Below are 25,668 nucleotides of genomic sequence, written 5' to 3'. Positions count from 1 at the left end.
TGGCCCTACTGGCGCTTCCTACGGACATGGTGGTTCTTTCCCAGCTGCGTTTTGGTAGGGACGTGGCCAGGCCAACTAACTCGCACCTCTCATCATCACCTGCGCCATGCTTTTTGGCTGATGGGGCTGACGACTAATGCGGCACCTTGAAATGGTTTTTAGTGCCGTGGCGTGCGTTGGGCCATTTCAATTAAACGTCTGCAATGATGATGATGATTGGGGCGGGGCAATTGGGCTGGAGGAGCGGTTGGGTGTCCAAGTGGGAGCCACACAGAATAGATGCGGGTTTCCTCATCTTTTTGGTACAGTGAACAAAAAAAAAGGTCTAATAACTATTTAATTGATATTACCAACGCCAAGTACGCTTTTTATTAAGATCGCAAGGCCAGTTGCTAATTTTCATGGGGCTTCGCAAAGAGAGAGAATAGAAACGTACCTGTAAAGAAGAAACAAATATATAAATTAGTATGAATTTTATATAATATATATTATCAATATTTTTATAATGTTTCATATTTTAAGTTCAATAGAGTTTTGATTTTCTTAACATTTTAACATTATTTAGCAAGTTACGCTGTTGTGTCGTGGCCATAATCACAGCCACTTTGTCACCCACCCAGATTTGGCTCACTTCATGTGGGGTCAAAGTACAACAACACCCCCACCCCCCATCCCAATAGCCCATACCCCAGCCCCATCTTTTCGGCTTAATGCAGCTGCCACACGCAAGTGGGGCATAAAAACAAAATGTTTTGCGGGGTTCTCTAACTCGAACTATAACTCCCGAATCCCGAGACCTCCATCTCCTCCTCCTTCTCTTCTCGACTGTTTAGGAAGTTGTTTGCTTTCTTCATCAGTCCATGGCCCACACTCCTTCTATTGCCCTGGCCGGAAATGAAGATGATGCAGCACAAAAACTATGAAATAAATAAACTACATGCCACAACAAGGTGCAGAAGAAAGGGGCGGGGCCAAAGGGGGCACACACTGCACACACACACACATATATATTCGTATATGCATATACCAAGAAGTGTGTGTCTTCGACTCCACTCCAACCAAAAATATCGGACCCAACTCAATCCTAACAATTTGGCAAGCGCAAAATCCCTTTAAAAATAAACATGGCCCGCAAGAAAATTGGAGTGAGAAGCACACGAATCCGAACTCCCTGGCTAAATGGAATCCGAGTTGGTGTGAAATCGAATGGGTGAATACACTATACTATTTTAATGTAATTTCAAAAGAAAATTAAACATTAAAGGGGCTACCTTTTCTTTTTTGCCCATAATTTTCCTCCTTTAACTCTAAGTCTCTGCTAAACCTAATGCTAAAATTGCAATTTTCTGAACTGGACAATGCGAGCCAAAGGGAAAAGTCCAAAAGTTAATGTCGTTTTTCCATGGTGGAAAGCCCTGGAGTTTCCTTTTATGCATTTTGCATGCAATTGTTTTCTTTTATGTATATTTTTTTTAATTTTAATTATCTCACTTCTTACTGTAAATGGGTGTGTGTGTGTGTGCTCGTGCTTTTCCCTTGCTCACACATAATTAATTTCATAAAAATAATTTATTTAATTGAAGTTTCGTACGACTTTCAACAATAACAAAAGTTTAGTTTGTCTTTTGTTCAAAGCGTGAACTCGTGTTTTGTTTTTCTCTCTCTCTCTCTTTCTCTCTCTCTCTCTCTCTCTCTCTCTCTCTCTCTCTTTCTCTCTCTCTTTCTCTCTCACTCTCTCTCTTTTTCTTTTGTTTAAACGACAGAGCAAAATGCAGCTGGAAAAATAGGGGAGAAAAAGCGGTGAATCAAAATTTTCCAGCATTTAAGCTAATTAAACTGAAAATTCAAGATTATACAGCTGAAAACATGTGCAGGTGATGTAAGGATTGATATATTTAAGCACAAACTATATTTACTTTTTCGTTCAAAAGCACATCTCTATTTTGCCCTCGATTCTCCCCGGCACTCTGTCATCCGAAAAGTGAAAAAATTAAGTCAACTTCCAGCCAAATTGATGAGGTGCGGTACTTGATGTGTCCCCAAGACACCCTGCCACAACTTTATCTGTATGTTTGGGACCTGCTTGCGACACACTTGCCGCGAAGTTCCCACTTTTCACCATTAGACTTCAGCCAGGCACCTTTCACCTTCCTCCTACAGTTTACAAAAACAGATGACAAGGCGGTTAAACGCAAGCTGAACGTGCTGGATACCCTGTAGGCAAATGGATCATGAAATAGCTCAAAATATAAATTTTGAAACCATTCGCATTTGTACATCATAAAGTGAGATAGTTGAGTGTCTGAGCATACCCGCGCTACCCTCTGATCAGCGTTTATAATTAATTAGCACCTGCCCGCTTCGTTTCGCTTGCTGCCAGTAGGAAACAAAAAAAAATTCTGAAAAAATTGGGAGTGGAAAGGAGGACGACGAGTGAATGGCAATGGGCTAAGGTGGTGGAGCATGGGGAGGAGGCGGTGCAAAGACGGTGGCAGCAGAGGGACGCCACTAAACTGTGACCGTGTGGGCGTTCTATCTTAATGATCCGAGTGCTGCCCAGTGCTGGAAAAACCGCTTGTAGTTCGGCTGCGCTCGTGTCGCCTCATTTTCGTGGGCAAAAGTGTCATCGAAAATTAATTGCTAAACAAATGTCTAATCTTTGGCATTTAAAAAGCGCATAAATCAAGCGCAAATCAAACACTACAAGATACACGGGCTCACACACAGATACGAACGCAGACAGTGACATTTTCAGTGACTTCAGAGGCAAGCACATGACAGTATTTTATGTTTTCTCCATCTGTTTTTTAATTTGTTCTGTGTGTGTGTTTTTTTTTTTTTTTTTGTGATTTTGCCTTTTGGTGAATGGCAAGTGACTCAATTGGGGGCAAGTGGCAGTGGAAATTAAAATGAAACAGAGAAACTGAAAAATAATTGGGAGATCTAGAGCAAAGGAGAACAAATTAAACATTTCGTGGCAAAGGGATGTGTGGAATTATAAAGGAAATGGTATTATTTCAATTAGGAAATCTCTTTATGCCAAGGAAAGTTTAATTTAATGCAAAATATAAACGACGGAAAAAAACATTCATTAAAATTCAAGAATATCTTCAAAATAAGTATATTATCTTGCGAAATAAACCATAAATGCATACATACATACATTGATGTACAATATCAAACGATGAATGTTTGAAACAATTATATTGCATAAAACTCGGTTTAAAGTCTTCCTATATTGTATAAATTTAAATATCTATATATATATATATATATATGTTGTAGACCTCAAAAGTTCAAAATGAAATCTGTGAGCTGCCTCCGAGTGGCCGAGTTGCCATTAGACACAAAGCTGGGAAAAGTCCTGAAACTCATTTCCTATGCTCCTTCAGCAGCAGTTCCCTTCGCCTCTTGTCCACTGCTCGCTTTTCCTTTTCCCCAGGCCTCCTTCCACACCCCTCCCCCCTTACCACCCACCCCCTGCTCCTTTAGTACACTGCCACGCCCCCTTGTCCCCTATGACTTGCCTCGTCCTCCTCGTCCTTTGGCTGGCTGGTGTGGACCATCATCCATTTATGATTTAGTCCCTTACTGCGTCCCCTGCGCCGTTCATATATCTCTGTCTCGCTTAGGTTGGTTGCATTTTTATTGCCAACTTTGTTGTTGCACAGTCAACACCTACTCCCTTTTTGCAGAGGCGTAGGTGGAATTCGCACCAGGGGGTTTATAAAAAAGAAAAAATGTTGACTACGCCTAATCGACCTCTAATAACTGTTAGCTGGGTTAGTTATCACTTTCATATGTCATTTTCACAGCACTTCGCTTAAGGGATTGGAAACTTTAGAGATATGTACTTTTTTCCGATTTATATTTTGGAAATTTCCAAATATATGTTTGGTTTTATGAAAATCTTTCCCCTCTCCTACGCCCCTGTTGCTAGAACCCCTTTTATTTGGTTTTACCCCAGTGGAAGTTGCTTTTCCCTTTTATACAATTTCGTATTTTTTCTTGCACTTTAATTTTTTTGCTGCCTTTCACTTCGCACTCTTTTTGAGTGCAAAATGTAAATTTTGATGTCACTGGGAAATTCTGTGGCACTGCTTCTTCTTGCCGCTCTATAGGCCATTGACGAGGACACTGGCCAGCATGGTTAAGTTCGTTGGTCCTTGCAGCACCACTGGCTCTGGGATTCCCCTGCACTTTCTCTTCTACGATTTCATGCTTGACTCGAGTGTGAACTTCCGCTTTTCGCATTTTTTTTCTTTCCTGTTTTATGCTTTCATCAGTTGACTTGTTCGACGCTCTTTCCTGGTTTTCCCAACAGTTTTCCCCATTTTTCCATATTTTTTTTTGTTAATATTTTTGTTGCTTTGAGTCCATTGCAAAAATATTTATTTGGACAATTTTTCATTGGATTGTTGAAGAAGTTTGTTGCCTTCTTCGTTCTCCTCCTGCTAGTTTATTCGACTACGCCACGCCCCCCGCCGCCCATTGCCCTCACTCTCCAATTTTCTCGCTGTGTAAATTTGCGTGCAGCTGGCGCACAATTTTAACACTTCTTGTGCAAATTTGATGCAGTTCCTTCCATAGTTAATACATAATACATATGTATGTATGTATATTTGCAAGTATATACAGTGAGTTGTAGAATTTTAAGGTGCTATTTTCGATTTGAAGTTGAAGTTCAATTGTATGGATTTATAAAGTAGTGTAGTTGTTGCATTTTTAAGATCAAAACATGTTAGGTATTTGTGTAAGTATTAACAAAAAATGACTCCAATTATGATATATTATATTTGGAATACTGGTAAGTATGAGGCACCCACCAGTGGGAGCCGGGTGGTTTGGGTGGCCACTCCTCAAGTGGCCCGGGTGGGTCGACTGTGTTGGCCACAATTAAACTTTACGACTGCAATTTTCAGCGGTTTTTTTTCGCCGCCTCGCCATCTCGCATGCAACTTCTTCGTTTTGTTTGGGAAAAGTTTTGTAAAATTTAAAGCATTTGTTCGGGCCGTACATACGTATATATGTATGTATATATATTTTTTTATATTCAGCAAGCCAAGAACTTGCGGGAGCATTTGCGCTGCGCCCCTCCCCCCCAAGCCGCCACTTTTTCGGGTTGTAAAAATGAACCTCTGGCGGCGACGTAGTCAACAAAAACCCAGCAGGTCGGTGGAAGAGTTATGGTTCTGGTTTTGGTGAGGGCGATGGTTCTAGTGATGGTGATGGTGATGGTGCTGGTGGATCCAAGACAAAGGGATGAGCTACGAGACAAACGGATGGAAAGTCTCTAAGTGAGTTCCCTTCGCGGAACGGGGACTTTGACGCACTAATGGAATGCGGAAGAGTGAATGGCCACGGAATTGCGGAACAGAGTGGATCTGCTGATGCTGGAGGGCGGAATGGGAAAGGGGCCATCAAAAAGTGGAACTATTTAAGAGGGTTTTCCCTCGTCCATCCATGCATCCAAGCCGCTTAAATCTGCACAAATTAATGAGCAACGAAAAATGTAAATAGGGCCATAAAAAATGTGCACTCACACATGTATGCAAGGTAACCATATCCATTGGAATATTGTTCATCCGCCAATATCGCAGATATGTACATACATACATACATATATCCATATCGGGAAAGTATTTTAATATTCAATATAAATGTGACTGCTGAAAATACTTTTGGTGTGTGCGGTGGTGTAAAATGAGTGTTTTTCCAACACTACATCTTTAAGATCTTTAAATGAATCACGCGGTGTTCGCCAATCCACATTGCTGTGCTTCCACATCCGCAGTTTGTCGCGCAAAAAAGGATTGGCATCTAATCCAAATTGATTGAATCATTTGCAACATCCGCTTCCAGGTCCTTTTTTCTGCGCCCGCCTCCGATTTCCCTGCTCCTTGTTTTTTCTCCAACTGTCGAACGAAAGAGTTTCGCTTATGCTTCCTTCTAACCCTTTTCCGGACCGGACCAACTTCTTTTTGCTTCTTGCCTTGGCTTTTCGACACTACTTCTGTTTGTCGCCCGAAGCTTAATTAGACCACAAAGTTAAAGCGAACTTTTGGGCAAAGACATAGTAAGAGTGTGTTTTACACACTGAGAAAAATACTCATAAATCTATTCCACAACACACAAATGGTATCCAGTTCATAAATGTAGCACTTTAGGTTACACTTCTTTTACAACCCTGTCTAGGCTCTAGATACTAACTATTCTAACTATCAACATCTTGTGTTAACTATGTTAATTACATCGATTTTTCTGTGTGCAGAATGATAGTACGTCCTTCATCTCATTGACATTTGATTACAGGGCCATGTGGCCCGTGAGACAATGAGACTTTTGTCGGTAGGCCGTTAAAGGTTCTGCCTGGGACTTGTTCCTTTTGCGTCCTCCTTTCTCCACAACCTCCACTCTTCTTTCTCTGCATTTTTTTCTTCTCCGGCGGCCTCAAGACATTTGATGTTCGGTTTTGGCTCTGCGGGTGGGAGGGGGAATGCGGAGGAGGATGGTAGGTGGCTCTAAGGAGGCTGAGGAGAAGAAGGAAGCTGCGCGGTTCCAGCCTCAAATTTCAATGAGCACTGAGCCACTTAAGTGGTGAGCAAAGGTCGTTCTCCGTGGGTTACTGTCATTCGATATTTGCCCAAAAGTAAAAAGTAGCTCAGGTAGTACTGAATCCGGGTTTCTCTGCGCCGCGACAACTGATGTGAGGGAGGCAGAAGATAAACGCACAGATAGACAGATATGTTTTATGGATGCCTACACAGGGAGAAATAAAGTCTACAACCTAGACGTTTAAGAATATAAACATACTGGTTTATACGGAAATTAAACTTGTTGTTAATTTATTAATATTTTACTTGAAGCTAAATATTGAACAATTTTATAATTTAAATAGTTTTATATATGCAAAACCGAAAAAGAAATATATTTGCCCATACTGCTTGTTTTGTTTTTTTTTTTTTTTTCAAGTGTAAAAGCGGTTAATGAAGCATTAAGGATGTCTCAAGGAAAAATCAGGCAAAAAGGGAGAATTTCAGGGAATGGGACAGAGAAAGAGAGAGAACGAGAGAGTCGGAGAAACGGGAGAGTCGGAGTTACTTTGTCTCTGGGCCTCGCCTAGAAGCGGAAATTACGCTAAGTGCCCCGGCACGCAAAATAAACATTGCCCACATTTGCCACTCTCAATTCTCAAATTCTCCTGCTCGCCCCTTTCTCACTTTAATAATCCCCTTCTAGTTTTCGTCTTCTCCTAGTGGTATATATAATTTTTGTTATATAACAAAAAATTTAACCTTTTTTTTATATATTTTTGCGGGTGCAACACACTCTCAAGTAGTCGAAGTGAGTCAGTGCAGTTGGCAGAGGGTTTCCCACTGTGTTCCCCCATTTTTGTTTTATTTCATTTTTTTTTTTTGTTTACTGGAGGTAGGGTTGCCCAGTGTCGGGCAATAACCCCTTTTTGAAGGGGGCGAATAAAAAAAATCAACAGCAAAAACAACAGCAAAATTGTAGCCCCATCAAACCGACCAGGGGTGCAAAAAATTATTGTCCAGAGGCAGCTGCACTTAAATGGTTTTCATGATCTTTAATGATAATGATATGATCCTTGAGCCTTGTTTTTGAGCAGAAAATATAAGTTTCGAAACTTCAAAATAAATATAAAATATATGCAAAATGTTTGTAAACGATTGCAATTATCGAGAATGGCAAATCTTCGAAAACTTAAAAAAAAAATCGTACATTTTCTAAACGGTTACGTATCGGTTTTAAATCGGTTAGGAGCAGTTTCGAAGCCGCATCCTTGGTCCAAACTCGACAGTTCACCCGGGAAAAGTAACGTCGAACCGCAGCAATCGGGGAAAAACAGTCATAAAGCTACCCGAAAAAAGAAATCGGGCCAACAACCGCAGTTGGTTTCCCTAGTTCCCAACTGCTTCCTCGTCTTTTTGTCGCCGCGGCCGTAGTAGTTCTCCCCCATTTTGGTAGTTTCTGAAACTCCCCTTCATTTTTTTCTCCATTCTGCTCCCTGCCAAAAAGGGGAGCTCGAGTCCAAAGTCCCGGCCCGGTCCGGGCCGGCTTTGATTGAAAGTACCCAGTCACAAAAGGCACTCCCGGGTAAAAGGGAAGTTGTGGGAACAGGAACGGGATTGGGATTGGGAGCGGTAACTGTGACTGTCACTGTGACTCGCAGTGCGATTGTGGGGCTCAAGTCATTAGGCTCGCCTTCGCCTCAACTCGCTGCTCATTCAATGCCTCCCCCTTTTGCCTTTTGTTTGACAATTTCTGCGAGGGTTCCTCGAAGAAAAAAAGGGCTCCGCAGCCCCAACCCTGAAATGAAACACAGTCATTGTGTCTTAGCCTGGCCAAAAGCTGGCATGCCAAAATAGGGGGAAATCAGTGAAAGGCTTGACGTGGAAACAGGGACATTCTCCAGGCTTTAAGTCGCAAATACCCGCAGTTTTTTAAAATCCTCTGGTCCAAATACATTTTCTTAACTGACCGGTTAAGATGATTATTTTAGGATATGCAGAGGTTTAATACACCACGTGATTTATTTTTTTCATTTATATATAAACACCTAATATTACTATTGTACGTCAATTTCTTGACATTTTTATTGAAACTATCTATTAATAGACTAGCAATACCTTTAAATATTTGTAGGTTACCTACTCAAATTAGCTCTACTAAAGTATCCTTTTCTTCATACAATAAAAGCCTCTTTCCTTTCATTTTCAAAAGGTCCTGCTTTATATTTCCTTTTGATATCTACCACTCGTTTTTATTTCGGTTTTTTCTGAGCGTTGCAAACACTGAAAGCGACCCGAAAGTCAAGTCAAGAAGGGAATTACATACAAAATATTTTATAATAAATTCCAAAATGGCAAAAGGAGCAGGCACTTGCACACACACACACGCACACATGCAAATAGGGCGAATGGCGGAGAGCCGGGAAAATAAAGTATTGCAGAAAAACTAGTTTGCAAGCACCCCAGCCCCACCCCCTCGGATTTTCCCCTCATGTGTAACAGGAATTATGATGACATACAAGAGAGGGGGCGGCGGGTAATGCCGGGGATTGTTGGATTGCATGGCGCTATGTTTTGCCAACTTGTCTACTTAATCCTTACGTGAGGGAGTGGCTAAAAAAAATGTTGAAAAAAACATAAAAATACGTATACAACACGGGGAATAGGGCAATATTTATAAAAAAATACGTATTTTTTATACATATATTGTTTGTGGGGCGAGGGTCATTCGTTTTAATATGCCACGCATGGGCGGCAGGGGTGCGGTGGGTGTTTCAGGGCGATTGCAATTGGCCCCCCAACCGAACCTCATTCAAACGGGGTGGCAACCCTAAGCGGCGTCTCTGATTATTTGCATAAATTAATTACAAAAACGTTTTGCCTCTGGCAGCGTAGGAGTTGTGTGCACACTTTTCGAAATTTGAAACCATTAGAAATGTGCATATGCTATTTAATTTAAAAAAAAAAAGCTTCCCAAAATTCCTACGCACATTAAACAACTTTGTAAACAACATATAACGATAACAACATTATCGAAAAACAACTATAAGCCAGCCAGCGAAATGTAATTGTGATATGATTTTAAAGTTGATAGCGAATTTTCCGAGTGTGTGGCGGATCCAATGTGCGTATCCAGCCAGGGGCGGAGTGCTGGTAACGATGGGGAGGGCGGTAAGGGCTGCGAGGCAGGGCGGGGGCGTGGCACGCACATGAGGTTCGCCAAGGTAAACTTTTTTAATTATGAAAATTAAGTGCAGCGACGACGGCTGCAGTATAAGAACGGCAAAGAGATGAAGAAGCGACACCAAATGGGGGGATGCATTCCACATGGGTGGCGAAAAGCGGAGGAGGGGGGAGGGGACTGTAGAGCGCGGGAGGGGGGTTCGTGCCCCACAGGGGAGTTAACTTTATGCGATTGTCGCTGGTAAGCAGATGGCTGCATTAATTGGATCTGCAGATTTTTCCAATAATCCCAAAGGAAAACAGAAGAAAAAGTGGGGCTTAAATCATATCTAAGAGGTGCATTAAAATATACCCATTTTTAGAAGTTGTTCTTAATCAAATCGTATTCAAAATTAAATTTAAATGTAAGCAAGCCTTTTAGTTTTATTTCTGAAAATCGAGCTAAAGGACCCTTCAATAAAGAAATGAATTAAAATTTATAAGTCGGCCTATTTACTTGAATGAAATCATTGATTTTTTTAAAGTGCCTCAAAATTCAAATAAAAACACCAATTTTTAGGTAAATAAATCAAAATATTCCAGTATATTAATGATCATATAAACATTTAAATGCTCTGAAAATATTAAAAGGAACTTTATGACTCCTATTCCGCTTCAGCAGTCATTTCTTGAAGCTTGTATTCATTACCATATATGTATACTTTAATCACTTTTCCAAATATTTATGTTTTATTATTGGACGTGAGGGCGAAGAAGTGATTTATGTCTCGAGAATTCGTTTCTTATTTTATCGCTTTACCGTTCCTGGAATGTCATTCCATCCGCTGCTGTCCTCCGTGAAGCTTTGGCTTTTGCTTTAGCTTCCAGGAAAACTAATTTCGCCAGGAGGGCCTAGAGCCCAGGAAACCAGTCCGAGTTCGAGTTCGAGCCCGAGTCTTAACTTGGCAACTGTGGCGGGGATTACCGCGCCAGTGGTAATTCATTTGGGCCATTGCCTGCGCGGATTTAACTGTTTTTCGCTTGACTCGAACGTGGTCTTAACCCACCGCCGGCCACTCCCATTCAATTTTGGCCAAAAAACAAAACATAAAAAAAAAACACCTGAGAAAAGCACTTAAAATTCCACAATTCTCGGCAATGAGATTGCCCCTTTGAAAAAATCACCGTCAAACGCTTAACGCATGCGCAACAAAAGGCTGCCCCAAGCCGCCCCCCTCCCTTAAGCTCCCCGCAGAACCCCTGACTCCTACGCCTCTGCTCCGAGAATCGGATCGTTGGGCAAAAATTGTTTTTTAAAACGCTGTAACTCATTTGAAGTTTGTGTTGTTCGTATTGCCTTTATTTTTTACTAAACCTAACTTTCAGCGGCCCAAACGGACGGAGATCTCGCCGATGCCAAATGAGAGGTAAGTATATTCCGAGTCCCATTCGTTACGCATACAAGAGTCATTGATTACCATGTTGACCATGCGACTCACGGCGTCCGTCACAATGGCGCTCATCTCAATGGTGGCCACGTTCCTTTTGGGCGCCACAAAATGGTCAACTAAACGCGGCACCTTGGCCGTGTGCATGGCTTCCAGACTTACCACATGGAATACCCGGTTCACAGTGTTGTGGGTGCCCACCAGTCGAATGAATCTGACGGGTCGTGGTGCGAAGTACAAGTACTGCCAGGAGCAGCAGTGGTAATCGCTGTAGTCGACTACGCGCTCCCAATGCTGCTGGTCGCCGGACACCTCAACGTAGTAGGAGTACGCCCGGCTGTCTCTGTCCCAGAGCAGCATGTGGATGTGCTTGATTATGCAGATCGTGCCCAATTCGACCACAATGCTTGCATCTTTGTCCGTGATGCAGTGGTGCGTATACCGTTTATCCATGTCATAGGTGGTCACATCTCCATCCAGCAGCGCGTCGCGACACTCTCCCTGGATGCAGCGCGACTGAAACATATCTGCGGCCACGTTCCTCTCCGGCCAGAGCGCCGCCCTGTAGGGCAGCGCCTTCGAAGTGCAGCGCTCGTTGATGGCATCGAGAATCTGGTCGGGATCCAGGATGCCCGAGGGACGCACCACCTGCAGAAGATCCTTGAGGCTTATCAGCGACAGGCGGACATAACTGATCAGGGACTTGTAGTCCACGTTGCTATTGAAGCGGCTCCAGTTCCACACGGCAAAGAAGATCTGTAACTCGGGGGCGAAGAAGCAGTCACGTCGTAGTACCTCCACCAGCGATTCCTTAGATAGCTTATTGAAGGTGTTGTGCCGCAGCAGGTCGCCGGCATTGCGATCCATGAACTTTAGACACACCTCGGTGAGCTCCTCCAGCTTGTAGAGACGCGCCGCATCAAGAGTCCTGCAGACATTGTCCAAGGCCAGATACTGGCGCAAATATTTCGAGATGGCCATCTCCAGATCCTGGAATCCATACTGATTGGCCATGCCCAGCACCTCGATGGTGGAATCCGCGTCCAGTGTGGACAGCAGCAGTGTGCCCGAGTAAATGTAGCGCAGCAGAATCTTGAACGCAGCCAACGGCACCTCAAGTGGTATTTGGCGCTGTGTGCTCTCCTCCAGGCCGTACAGCAGTGCCCGGAAGTATTCGCTGCGTGCCGCGAGTACGGCGCGGTGGGCGGGTAGGCTCCTCCTCCTCGACGATAAACTCCACGTCCGCGTACTGTTCGTTCATGCAGAGGCGCGCCATGTCCGCCGAGAAGCGATTGCCCAGATCGACCACGTCTGTGCCGCCGGACATCTTGTGGTGTTCTTGGCTGCTCATCCTTCTCTTCTTTGTTTGTTTTGTTTGTTTGTTTTCCGTGCGACGGATATTTATGTGTGTGAGCAGTCTCGCCTACTAGTGTTTTGGTTTTTAGTTAACTTGTTAAGATTAGTTAACACTTATGATTGATTTGTTTAATAAGCAAATGAACAAAAACTTCTGGTATGAAACGTTCTTTTCTGCTTTCGAAGAACATTTACTCACGCAAGTTGAATACCATAAAGATAGCACAATTACCAGAAATATCTGCATCTAATCTAATTGTATTAAAAATCTAATACTTTTGCAGTGTAGTTCCAGCCTCTTCCATAGTTTTTTTTTTTCCAAGCTCCTTTTGCTTTTTTGAGACACTTTCACTTGCCACACAAATGAAATTGTATCATTAGTCGCGCGCGCGTTTTGCACGCGTTTCGCAAGCGATTACATTTCGCTCCTCGATTTTCCCCTTTTGCCAATCGAAAGCGTATTTTCCTGCACCTAAAGTTGTTGTTGTTGTTGTTATCATTTGTTGTTGTTCCTATTTTTTCTGCTGTTGCTGTGAAACCGGAAATTTTTGTCATTAGCTTGGAAATTTTATTTTCGCTTCGCTTCATTTTCGGCGATTTTTTCGCCATCCGCTTTTCCGAGTCTCTTTCGAGGATTTGTAAAGCGTTTTCCTGACCTTATCCTCTGAATGGTCTCCGGAAAAGAGGAAAGTCGCTGAGGAGTAGGAGTTTGGACTACAGTTCACCTTCCTCAGGTTGGGAGTACCTTAGCTACCCTCTAATTTTACAAGACATACAATCGGTTATTGTAGTTTAAATAGTTAAAATATTTTGTGATCCCAAATTATATTTAGGGAAATATTATTATGAATAAATATTTGAATAATAATAGCGATATAAGTTTTTAAAATATAATTGCAATGTTTTCGAACTGATGTTCTTAATTACAGGGTATATTCCCCATATAAGATTCTCTATGCGACCATTTTTTCTGTCTTTCTATCATTTTTCTTTTGGCAGTTTTCGGGCTTTTTTCACATTTTTTTTTTTTTTTGCTCGCCTCACAATTTTTATCGAGCTATGCGAATTTTCGCTAGTCGCCTTCGTCCTGTGGAACTGCCACGCCCCCGTCCAAGCCCGCCGCCCCTCGTTTCTGGCTGTTGCTTTATCATTTTTCTTCGTCTGGTTTCCCCCTCACCGCACCGCACCGCACCACACCCCCCGCCCTGCTCCTCTGTTGCCATATCTCTCGCTTTATATTTGGACAAGCTTAGTTTTTGGGTTCGAAGGCGACTTGCACTGCCAGCGACATATATTCAACCGAAAAAAAAACTTCAAAAAAATATAAAAAAGAAGAAGTGGGTGGGCGGGCGGTGGGTGGGTAGTGTGCAATACATTCGCATTTTGTATCATTCGGTGTGTGTGTGTGTGTTTGTGCGAGTGTGAGGGGACAAATGATAAATGAATTTGTGATAAATGAAGCATGTGGCCAAAAGTTGAAAATACTTTTTACACACAGTTTTGGAATCCGTTTGGCCGAGAACGGTAGCGGGAGGGGGTGGGGAATTGGGGGCGTGGCAGGGGCAGGGGCAGGGGCGGCGGTGTCTTCTTGTGGGCGGTTGCCAGTGGCCAAATGTCTATCGAATTATGAATGGAAAGGCGCTTATTGCCAGTTCAGATATCACAAGTCCGACAGTTTTGGACAAAGAGCCGCTTCATTAACATTGGCTTTTCACAAACCACCACCTCCTCACCCACACAACCACTTTTACCTGTTTTCCCACTTTCGGCTGGCCTTTATTTTGTTATGCAAACTTTTCTGGCACTTTTCAACTAATGAAAGGGCAGATCTTTGAGTTCTGCAACTGACGGGCATGATTTGCCGTTCGATTTGTGAGCAGGGCACTTGGTGGAGGGCAATGGGAAAATAATAATATTATGATAATTTGATACAGGTCAAATGTGCTACCGAAAACCCATTTAAGTTAGTTTAATTTTGAATACTGAGCACTGTTTTTTTCAGTGCTATTTTCAGTCCAGTGCCAGCTTCTTCGTCGTTTTCTTTGAGAAAGTAGCCAAACAAGTGAATCATGGGAGGAGCGAGCACAAGGTGTGGGTGTGGAAATGGGGCACTGTGAGTGGGGGGCCAGAAGTGGAGCGATTACTTTTGAATAGTTTAACAGCTGTTCCAAGTGACTGTGCAGCGGAGGATGCAGTAAAATAAATGGTCAAGTAATTGGGAATCGAGATTGGTTCGGGGATTAAGTTGAAAATGAGTGGCTATTTTTCACGCCGAGTTAATGTGGCTCTGGAGCTGCTCGAAAATGCATTCTCATGGCAAGACTAGGGTATAAAACAAGTATATATACGATATATATATATTAGGTTTTAGTAAAAGTCATTGTTAAATTCACCAACTTTATTTGCAACATATTAACTATAGCTAACACTTGAAATACTAGTTTCATCTTGCCAAATGTGTTTCTCTTCCTCGAAAATACACATACATACAATCTTGGCGATTTTCCAGCCAACTTCCCACTTGATCCATGTGCTGCGTCCACACCTCAATCCAATGCCATCCCGTGCCCGATCACCAGAGACTCTATTTCGAGTCCAGAGAATGACTAGACAGGCGGGGGTCTGAAGGTGCCCCATTGCCCATTGTTTCGATGGTCAGCTTGTGTGTTGCCATGTAAATCAATGCATTATTTTCCCACGTCGTTTTAACAAAAACGCTAAAACTCATTTATCAGAGGCGGCATTTCGACAACAGAAACAAAAAAAAAAAATCGGCGGCCCACACACAACAACAACAACAGCAGCAAGAACAACAATATCGAACAAGAAATGAGCAGCATCATCATTTATATAGCCCATAACCATTGCCCATATAAGTCGGCATTCGGAATTGTGTGTGCCTGGGTAAACAATCGTATGCTGATGATTATATAGTGTGATGCCTATTATCGCATCAAATCGAATTCAATCGGAACAAAACCAAGAGTTTGGTATAAAACCAAGAAGTTGGTAGTTAAAGATATCCGCATGGGCCATACATATGTATCTCGATTATAACATTCCTTTCGCAGGCCTGTAGCTATATTCGACTTGTGCATTTTATTGATATTGCTATAACCTTTAGTATGCCACCAGTGTGGCACACAATTAGTGTGCCCAACCCCAACTACAATCCCCAGCGTATGCGGTATTACCCAAGTTCGCTATTCGAATTCTTCGATTTGCTTGCTGCTTTTATCGTGGACAACAGACATTTAATTTATGGCCAACATTTAATTGCGAAAACTCAGCTTGTTTGTGTCGGGTTTTCCAGGGCGTTATCCAAACGCATAGATACGCACACACCCATCAATCTCGGAGCACATATATTCTCGGCTATATACATATAAATCTATATATATATTTCAAATAATGACCACAAAACTGTCATTAGACACGGCGCATAAACAGTTGAAACAACAAAACGGGCCAGGAAAAACAAAACAAAACACAGAAAAAAAGCAACGAAAATTAAAGTGGATGGTAAACAGAGCGCATCGATGGCATTGAATAATAATATTTCACCGCTTCGCCAACTCCTTGGGAGCAATATATGAATACTATGCCATATAGCCATATAGCCATATAACCATATAGATATAGCCCCATCCATATCCATACAATCCTCGGTTGCTGCTGCTTCTTCTTCCTGCTCGTCGCCGCTGTTTGTTCATAATTTGTTTGTATGGAGTGTTTGCTGCTGGCCTGCCGGGTTTACTTTTTATGTTTTGAGCAGTGAGCACTGTGCATATTCCATTGATTTAATTGATTCCAAACAGCAAGAGAAACAACAACAAAAAGAGGAGAAAAAATTCAAATCACGAAAGTGTTAAGAAATCGAGCGAACGAAGCCAGAAGACTCTTGGTATCGGCACCCTTTCTGTCGTCTCTTTCTCTCTGCCTACCCGACCTATCTGCACAAGCCCTACGTCTCTTTCTGTTTAAACAGGTTCTGTCAGCGAACTGTGAAGAATTCTTTTTTTCGTGCACCGCAAAAAAGAATTGCATTTCTTTCTTTTAGGAAGTTATACTTTAAGTATTTGGGAATTTCTTTTGATCTATCTTCCCTTTATGTATTATTATATGGTATTATTATCAATATTATCGTATTTATACATCTACTATCATTATATTTTACAAACAACGTACCCAAAGTTTCGACGAGTGTACCAGTTTTGTGTTTTTTTTTTTCCTTTTTTGAACCTGCGTGCCCAAGAGTCAACATTCCTACTCCCTAAATCGCTCCCTCTCGCTCTGACTCTGTTTAAAGTGGAAACCTGTTTTCTCAATAATAAAAACTAATTTATTTACTAGTTGTAGGTACAAAGAACAACAGCAACAACAACAACGAGAAAACGACTGAGAAACATAGGCCGAAAACCATGGGGACAAACTGAAAGAGCGAAAGGGAAAGAAGGAAGAAAAGGTTTTCGAGCGTTGGGGAAAGAACTGCGTGTGTGGCTAATCAGAATCAAATTGATTTAAATTTGAATGGTTCGACGGGCAAAGTGCGAGGAATCCAAAAAAAAAACAAAAAAAAACGCAGGTGAGCGGGGGATTTAAGTGAGAAAAGATGCGATAAGTTGTTCCCAACTTAAGTGAAGTTTACTCTGCCCGCCGCTGCTTATCTGTAATTTCTGATTTCTTGACCATTTGGAATTGGAAAACCTTTTTTTCGGATTGCCTTTCTGAAAGTCACGCAAAAGTTCATTCAGGCGGAAGAAATATGCATGGCATACAGTTAAATAATCTATAGATTTTTAGTAATATATCTTGGGTATTATCAATAGATTGGGAGTTACACTTAAAAAAAATGAATGGCAGATCTATGTAATCAGTGTTAACACCTTTTCTTTCCGCCCTGATGCAAATTACAATCAACTTCAATCTATTGGAATTTTCCTCTCTAACTAGACAAACACCGAGGAATCACAGGTGAGCGCTAATTGTAGTGGCAAATATTTGTCGATCGAGTTGTGCAGGAGAGAGAAAAGCCGAAAATGAAAACCCAAACGAGGACGAGGGAAAATCGACGGAGAATTCGAGCGGAGGGAAATTCTCAAAGAGTTTGCAGCTGCAATTGTTGTTTTTCCTCCTGTTTGTTGTTTGTTCGAAAATTGCAGGCAGCGAAAAGTATTTAGAGGAAGAAAACTGAAACTGAAGCCAAAGCCGAGGCCGAAGCTGGGCAAAGAACAGTACCCGAAATACGAAGAAAGTATCTTAAAGATAGCAAACTGCACGAAAGCCAAACAAAAGCAGCGGAAGTAAACGGACGGCGGGCGGTTGGGGCATAAGATATAAGGTGGCTGGTGCAAAGTATCTACAAGTCGAAAGCGCAAAGTTTTGCGCTCACTTTTGAGACAGTCGACAAGACAAGATACACACGGGCCGAAATAGATACAGATACGGATGAGTCAGAGGATAGTAGACGCAGTGGCAGTAGTAGCACTCGGATACTCGGATGGTCAACAGTGGATACTAGCTAAATAATAAATAGAGTGGATGAGCTGAGTACTAGTTCGCCCGGTTGACAACAGGTGGCTTCACCCCACTTCCACTTACCTGTCTGTTTATGTTTTACGCTCTCCAGTTGTTGTTCTTCTGCTCGCCGATGTTGCCGTTCAATTACACCGACCTTCCACTTTTGTTTTTCCACCTGGTCCTGCAGTCCCGAAAACTCTGGACTCTGTGCATCCACCAGATGCCCCCAAGTTACCAAATTTATGCTGCAAAAGATCGCAGTGAGTGGTAAGTTGGGCCATTGCAAATTTCGAATTATAAACAATAATAGGCGGGCGGAAATTGGCAAACACTATTTGGGTTTGCTATGCGGAAAACCTTCAGTTACGTAATCAGATTTCACGATGAATAAAATGCACATTTGATGTTAATTGACATCTTTCCATGCCCTTAAGCAGTTAAGTGTAAAATATTCCACACCTAATTGGAATCGAATCAAATTAAATTCAAATCAAATTGCTTTGCAAATTAGGTAATTAAAATTTCAAATATTTAACTAAATTCCTTACAATAACCACTCGATTTGTGTAGGCAACCAAATTATTTTGACAGCCAATCTCGTTTGCCAAATGATTCACGCGCCCATGAATATTTATCATATTTTTTTCTTCTTCACTTTAAAACTTCAGAAATTAACACTTTTTGTGAAGGAGAATCCAGTTTGGCTACGGCCTAGAATTTTAATTCTATTCAAAACTAACAACTTTCTGAGTCAGCAGACGACCACAAGCCGAGATTTATACACGACAAGAGGATACCACTTTTTGCTGGCCCTTTAATACCATTTTTTGTATAGCCAGCCTTTCATGCCTTTTTTTTTTTTTTTTTTTGGTGGGCCCAAAGCCTTTTCATTCCTGAACCATGACCCCAGGCTAAACCTTTCTTGGTCCAACCGTTGCAAACTTGCTTCAAGTTCAATTTTCTTTTGTTCTATCGAAAAGCAAATAAAAAAGCCGATTTACTAAATAAAGTTGAATGCGCCAGCCGAAAAAGAAGATCAAACTTTTGCTAGTCTTGGCAGAAAAGTAGTATTCATTGCGAAAAAAATTAAGTGAAAATAAGAACGCAGCTTAACCAACTATCTGGTACCCCTCTACAGAATTGAAGGGTATATGAGTAAAAGATACACTTATTTAAATGCGCTCTGAAACTTGTTTTTGTGAACTTCTAGTTTCAATAATAACTGAAACGGTCTAATTTTATAAATCCCAATAGTATCAATGATACTAGAGTTATGATATTTTTCTCAATTGAATTTCATTCAGTGAATTTATTTAATTTATTTGTTATCTTTTATACTGAGAAGACTTTTTGATACCCAGCGCAGTAAGTTCCCAACCGGAAAACTCGACCGAATACGGCGTGAGATACTCAATCGGATTAAAATGCATTCGAGTAGCAATGACACTGACACGCCTCCTCGCCCCTTGTCGCCCCAAAAAAACGAATAAGAAAAAAGCAAAATACGCAAAAAAAAAAAAGAGAAAAACCGAAAGAAAAGATACGAAATGGCACGGCGGCGGCAACTTAAACTGTGGCAAAAGTTATTGTAACTTGTGCCCGCCGGCAAGGCAAGGCCAATCGAGGGGCGGGGAATTCCGGGGGCGGGGTTGGATAGGGGGTCACGCAGATGCGGGGGTGGGGCAGAACTGATACTGTGACCGAGGCGCCAAGCGCCTACTTGCCACGCATTTCCTTCCACATTCCCGCCCGAAATCTTTTAGCTCTTTTTTCATTTTTTTTTTTTTTTTTTTTTTTTTCTGGTGACCTCAATCTTTAGTTCAATGCGTGACCAAGGGGGGGCGCGTTGGTGAAGGGGCGTCCAGAGACGCGGAATCTTGCCAACTGTGACTTTCTTATACAACAACGACAACTTTTGACTGTTTTACAGGACAAATATATGTAGAAAAAAAAACTGGGAAAACATTTTGGAAACCGAATAAATGAGCACGCTTGCAGATTGAATCTTTAGCTGACAGCTCAGAGGTGTGTTATGAAACTTACGAACAATTTGAAATATTGCCACAATTTGAAAGCCATGCTTAAGTATCTTTCAACTTAAATCTAAGCTAATACATACCAACAGTATGACTATGAAATGATTGAACACTTTACAAGAAATTATTTATAGTTTCGTAGAGGAACACACGTAAAACCCTACAGAATTCAAAAATTTCGCTTGGCTAACAAACGGCCTAAAAATTTTATAATCCCAACTTATAGAGTATAAGCCCTGAGAGCAAAGTCCAGAGGAACGTAAGGCACTTTTTACTTTATTCCCGAGGAAGTCGCTGGTATGGGGATTCGCTTACAAAGATGCTTTTTAAATGATTAAACGCTCCGAAATGCCGAATTTCTCTTGTCTTTTTGACCAGGGCCAAGTTCTTTTGCTTTTTGTTCGCTGCCCTTTTCCGCTGCTGTTCTTTATTTCATTCTTATATTTTTTTGATTTTTTTTTTTGCTAAGATATCACATGGAATGACATTAAGTCGGGCGAAAAATCACGCAGCTCCCTGCTCATTAACATTTACCATTTGGACAAATCGATATGGGTTTTGATGTGATTTTTTTTGCATTTTAATGCGAGCAGCATAAAATTAAAATCGCTTTGTGACAAAAAAAAAACGTTTAATATGGAAACAAGCGGGCAATGCAAAGAAATCAAATGATAAGGCAAGATGAAAGAACTTTGATTTGATTCCATTTGATTGAACCGAGTTGCGCAAAGCTTCTTTCTATGGCCCCACTTTAATTGCTTATTGTACATTTAATTGAAATAAATTCATTATTTTATAGATTCACTGGCAGATTGTTTAGAAATCTAATTAAAATGCTCGAATTTGTTGAACTCAGCAAAATCTCAGACAATTGAAAGAGAATCTGTTAATCCTTGATTTGTGTTTAACTAACCAAACTTCGTTTTAAGAAGCTCATTCTCAAAAACCATTTAAAGACCCTATTTTTAATGCGTTCCCAGTTTATCAAGCATTTTACTCCCTGCATTTTCCTGTTCAAAGAGCAGAGCATTTTGGGGAAACTTTGAGAATTCACACGCAGTCAAGGGAAAAAGACTTCTCTGTCCGCATGTCATATCAAAATTAAAAATTATTTCTTCGAAAGATAATTCCGACTGACATTTGCTGCTGGCCCCGGCAATTCAGGCATCCAAAACGTTGCAAACTTGCTGACATGAAGTCATCAACGTGGTCGAAGGAGTGGAAATTGTTGGCCAGGTCAAGTGGTTGACCGTGAATGAGCGAAAAAAAAATAAAGAAAGAAATTGGAAAATATAAGAATGGAAATGGGCAGACAATTGTCATATGAGCAGGAGCATGACAAAACTGTTTTCCACTTTTTTTTCTCCGCTTTTCTCCAGCGAAGCGCGCAGAGAAAAACTTTGCCACACACACAAAACACACAGCAATTTGTCGATTATCAAAAGGGTGGAGGGAAATTCTAAAGCGGGGTAGGGGAGCGAGGGGAGGGTGTTTGTCCGGTTAGTCAGAATTTTTTTTCTTTTTTTTTTTTTTTTTGTTCAGACGTTTATCAGCCGAAAGCAATCAAAGTCAAGTTACCATGGGCGGCCGGCGTTCTCCCCTCTCACCCTCTCACGGAAAAGACACTTTTCCCCAGATCTGTGCACAGATTGAAAAATCATTTGGAAATTTAATATCTTCAAAGAGTTGAGCCTTTTTTTCGCTCAATTAAAACGGCAACTTCTAGGGAAACTACGAACAGCAGGAAAAAAAAAACTAAATAAATTGAAGGGAACAAGTTTTTATTTAGTGTAAGCAGTTCTCCGATGGCAAAGAATAAATAAAAGCCGTCTTGGGAAAGCCACAAAGCCCATTACTGCCAAGAAACTAAAAACCTAGAAAAATATGGGCAAAATAGCAAAGGACTTGGAAACAATGATTGCTGAATGAAGTCTACGGAAATGTAAGAATATAATATTCCGATTTATCGAATAATTGAAAGTCTTTCATTACCAATATCCAGTGCGTAGGCCATAGCTTTTATTTTGATTTTCCTGCTGGTGAAAGAAAATCAAATGTGCTTCAAAGTTGCTGAAAAGTGAAATCCAAGAGAGCAGAAACATTTCTTTATTTCAATTTATTTTACTTTTCCTAGCGTTTTCGTCTCTATTTTCCGTTTATTTTCATTTGTCGCACGCGGCGACTGCAATAAAAGTTGAATAAATATAACCTTAAACGGAAGACACCGCACCACAACAAGCAAATAAACAAACAGACAACAAAAAAACTTAAGAAAAACAGCACAAAATCATAAAGCAACGAATAAAAAAAATTCAAATAACAATAAACAATAAACGAGAAAGAAACAAGAAACTTCAGCTGAGGCCCACGGCAATTTAAAGGCAAAAACGAGCTGAAGATACTTCCGAAACTTAATTAATATCTCAAAAATTCGCTGTAAGCGGGCCAAAACTCAACGAATTCATACCACAAATGGTTAAATCTCGCTCTTTAATCCCCGATCTCTAAGCGGTACTATCTGTCCCATATCTCTGCTTCGATTTCCCTGTTCTCAACTATCCATCCATTCAGCATCCCAACTTCATTTGGCTCGTTTATACACCACATATGGTTTTTCTTTTATTCCGTTTCTGATGCGGATTCCCCTTTTGTTTTTATAGCCTGGCTAGGTTCACATAATTCTTGGCCCTCTTTTAATTCCCAATTGCAGTTAATGGCGATGTTAACTTGCTTTTTGTGCTTTGCCTGATTTATTCGGGCATCTAAAAAATGTCGTGTACAATTTTCAACTTTGCTTTCCGCTGCCCCAATTCCTTGTTCTTCTTTCTTTCACATTATTTCGTGGAAAAAGTGCAGTTTCTATCTTAATTTGGGAAAATGCATCTGTTACTTGAAATCAACTTGAGGGCTTACTTCAAAAGTGACGTAATGTATCTGAACAACAAAGTATCAATAACTAGTTGTTGTTTTTTAAGCCAGAAGCTTATAATTTTAGCTAAAACACAGAATAACTATTTTGGTTGTATTTTCTCTCGTCTCTGTTAATTTTTAATGGCATTATTTTTAGGTATATTTGCCAGTCCCTTGGAATTTTGGGCTTAGTTTCTCCGGCGACTTATTGATCTGCAGCTAAAATAGACCGCAAAAATTTAAATTTTTATTTAGATTCCACTTAATTGGCACTCGAATTGGCTGCCGCTCATTAGCCCCCAGAAAACACATTGCATGGCACTTAACAATGTCGCCATCCTCCCCTCTCCCGTCCCTTGCCACTACCCCTGCTTTCCCCAATGGTCCCCCATTCAACCCCCCACCCCTCCCTACCCAAAGGCCATTAAAATGTCATGCACTTGGCGCGCTAGAAACTAAAACCAAAACCACGGTTCAAGTTGACTAAATCGAATTTTATGGGAGCGAAAATGGCTTTTTAAACATTTAAATAAAACCAAAAACTGTAGATTGGCTTTGGGTATTTATCGTTGTTTTAATTTGGAGTCTCACATTCATTTTAATAAGTTGTAGATTGAATACACCACTAATGCTTTTTAAACTAAAGAACACGGCTAAATAACCCGAAACACAAGTGTTTTTTTGTATAATGAACTTTCTTTAAGAAATGTCTAAAACTAATAGAAAACTTTAAAGTAATAAATAATATTCTTTAAAGGTCAAATTATATAAATTTATAACACTTATGCTGACGTAAAATCTAAGATTTGAATAGTTAGCCTTTTCTGAATTGGGTTTTCAAAGTTGGGTCTTTAAAACCGAAGAATTTTCAACGCTGCAAGTACGAGGTGCGACAGGGACAGCATGAACGAAAGATGTAGGGTTTTGTTAGGAAGAAACCACAAAAGAGGCACCGATATTGTAATGCGAAATGCATAATAAAGAGGAGGCCAAAGAGAGAGGGAGAGGATCAGATCCGCAGATCCTCTCGAAAGAGAGACGATCTCCCGTCTCGTTCTCTCTCGCGCAAAATGCAAGTGAATGGTGCAACAACAATTTCAATTTTACCGTATTCTCCTCCTGCGCTTCTTGTGCTCACCTTTCTTCCTCCTTTTTGTGTCCGTGTGTGTGTTCTGCTGTTTCAATTTTTCGGTAAATTTGCAACTTTTGTTTTGTTTCTCGTATTTCTCTCACTTTTTGGCACTGGATTTTAATTCGCAACTTTATCTCCTTGATTTCTTGCACTCACTGATTCGTTGGAATTTTTCGTATTCGTTTTGGGGCACAGTAAAAAAAATTTGGTTAATTTTGCAATGCTACATATAGTTTATGCCTTGTTTTGGTTGTTATTACTTTCGCACCGAAGAACGGGTGGTCAAAAACCGAAAAGAAATTAAAATTGCGCTGTCGAAACGAATTCGATTTTAGTTATTACGAATGACGAAAAGGCAATTGCAGGCGACGAGGAGAAGAAGAAGCAGAAAAAAAGGAACCGGTTTATTCTTTTTTCGTTTTCTTTTACTTTTTGTATTTGTTAACAATTTCTCCGTGGCTCAAATACACACACACACCGACGCAGCGCAGCAACAATAATATCGAGACACACACAGACAAGCACGCGCGCAACGAAAGGCCGAAAAGCCGAGTTCCGAAATGGTAAATTCCTTCCCGAGTTTATCCCGTGTTTTCCCGTGTTTTCTCCGACGAACGCCTGTGGAAACGTCCCCTGCGAAGTCCAAATTCGATTTGAATCGCGAGCGAAACACCATTTGTACGGCAACTTCACTTTTCGTGTCGAGCGTGTTGCGTGCGACGTCGCCGTTCGCGTCGAACTCGTTGGTGCGAGCCGAACGGGTTCATGTTCGAATCGGGCAGGTTCGGGCTCGATTCGAACTCAAGGTCCAAAAATAATCTTGGTAACGAAATCTCCTAACATTTCGTTTTTAAGCGTGTTTACCGCATTTTATTAGCCTTTTTTTTTATATATAAAAATAATTTGTAAGTTCTTGAAATCATTCCTTAATTTCTTAAATAATATTTACTAATGTTACTATTTGTACATTAAAATATCAGAGTTGCGTGTCCGAGCTGCCAGTGTGGACCGTGTTCGAAGCACATAGAGGAAAAGTAAAGAAGTTTTCAGGGAAAAGTCGAATAAAGTTGAAATAAACTGAACGAAACTGAACGGAAAACACGAAAAACAAGCTGCTGCTGTATCCCATTAATGTTTACAGCCAGGGTATGTGCAATAATTGAAAATAAATATTTGAATTATTAAAAGGAGTTTCGTTCTAAAATTTATAGATATACCATACATTGTATATTTTATATGCTTAAAAATATGTTGAAGGCTAGGAGTATGTAGTTCCGGCCAAAGAGGCGCTTTCAATGCTTATATTAGTTATTATAAAAATTATGTGCAATACTTTAAATAATTTTAAATTTCCAAAAAATGAGTTTAAGGCAAGCAAGCACTCCTTAAATTTATTTGTACATATATGGCTTGGAAAATATTATTTTGTTATCCCTCAAATAGATAATCCTACAACTTTAATCCGGTTAATGGGTAACCCAAAGTCTGAAAAAAACGCTATAGAATTCCGACTTGTGTCAGTTTTGTGGCTTTATTTTTTGTGGGCAGGAGTGGACGGGTAACCGGTCCAA

The 25,668-nt window shown here is 40.8% G+C and overlaps 1 protein-coding gene and 1 pseudogene across 1 annotated transcript in view; both read right to left on the bottom strand.

The window, feature by feature from the left end:
* The window catches only part of LOC6614935 (hornerin), an 86,449-nt gene extending 61,933 nt beyond the window's left edge, over positions 1-24,516 (bottom strand). Inside the window, exons 1-2 of the mRNA XM_002039316.2 lie at positions 24,104-24,516; positions 18,101-18,264 (exon numbers count right to left, since the gene is read on the bottom strand). The gene's annotated coding sequence lies outside the window, so the exon portion shown is untranslated. The remainder of the gene's footprint in view (positions 1-18,100; positions 18,265-24,103) is intronic.
* LOC6614934 lies at positions 10,339-12,506 on the bottom strand (annotated as a pseudogene).
* Positions 24,517-25,668: the final 1,152 nt, after the last annotated feature.

The sequence above is a fragment of the Drosophila sechellia genome, chromosome X, assembly GCF_004382195.2.
Source record: "Drosophila sechellia strain sech25 chromosome X, ASM438219v1, whole genome shotgun sequence".
NCBI classification, from domain to species: domain Eukaryota; kingdom Metazoa; phylum Arthropoda; class Insecta; order Diptera; family Drosophilidae; genus Drosophila; species Drosophila sechellia.
This window is presented reverse-complemented; position numbering and strand designations above follow the sequence as displayed.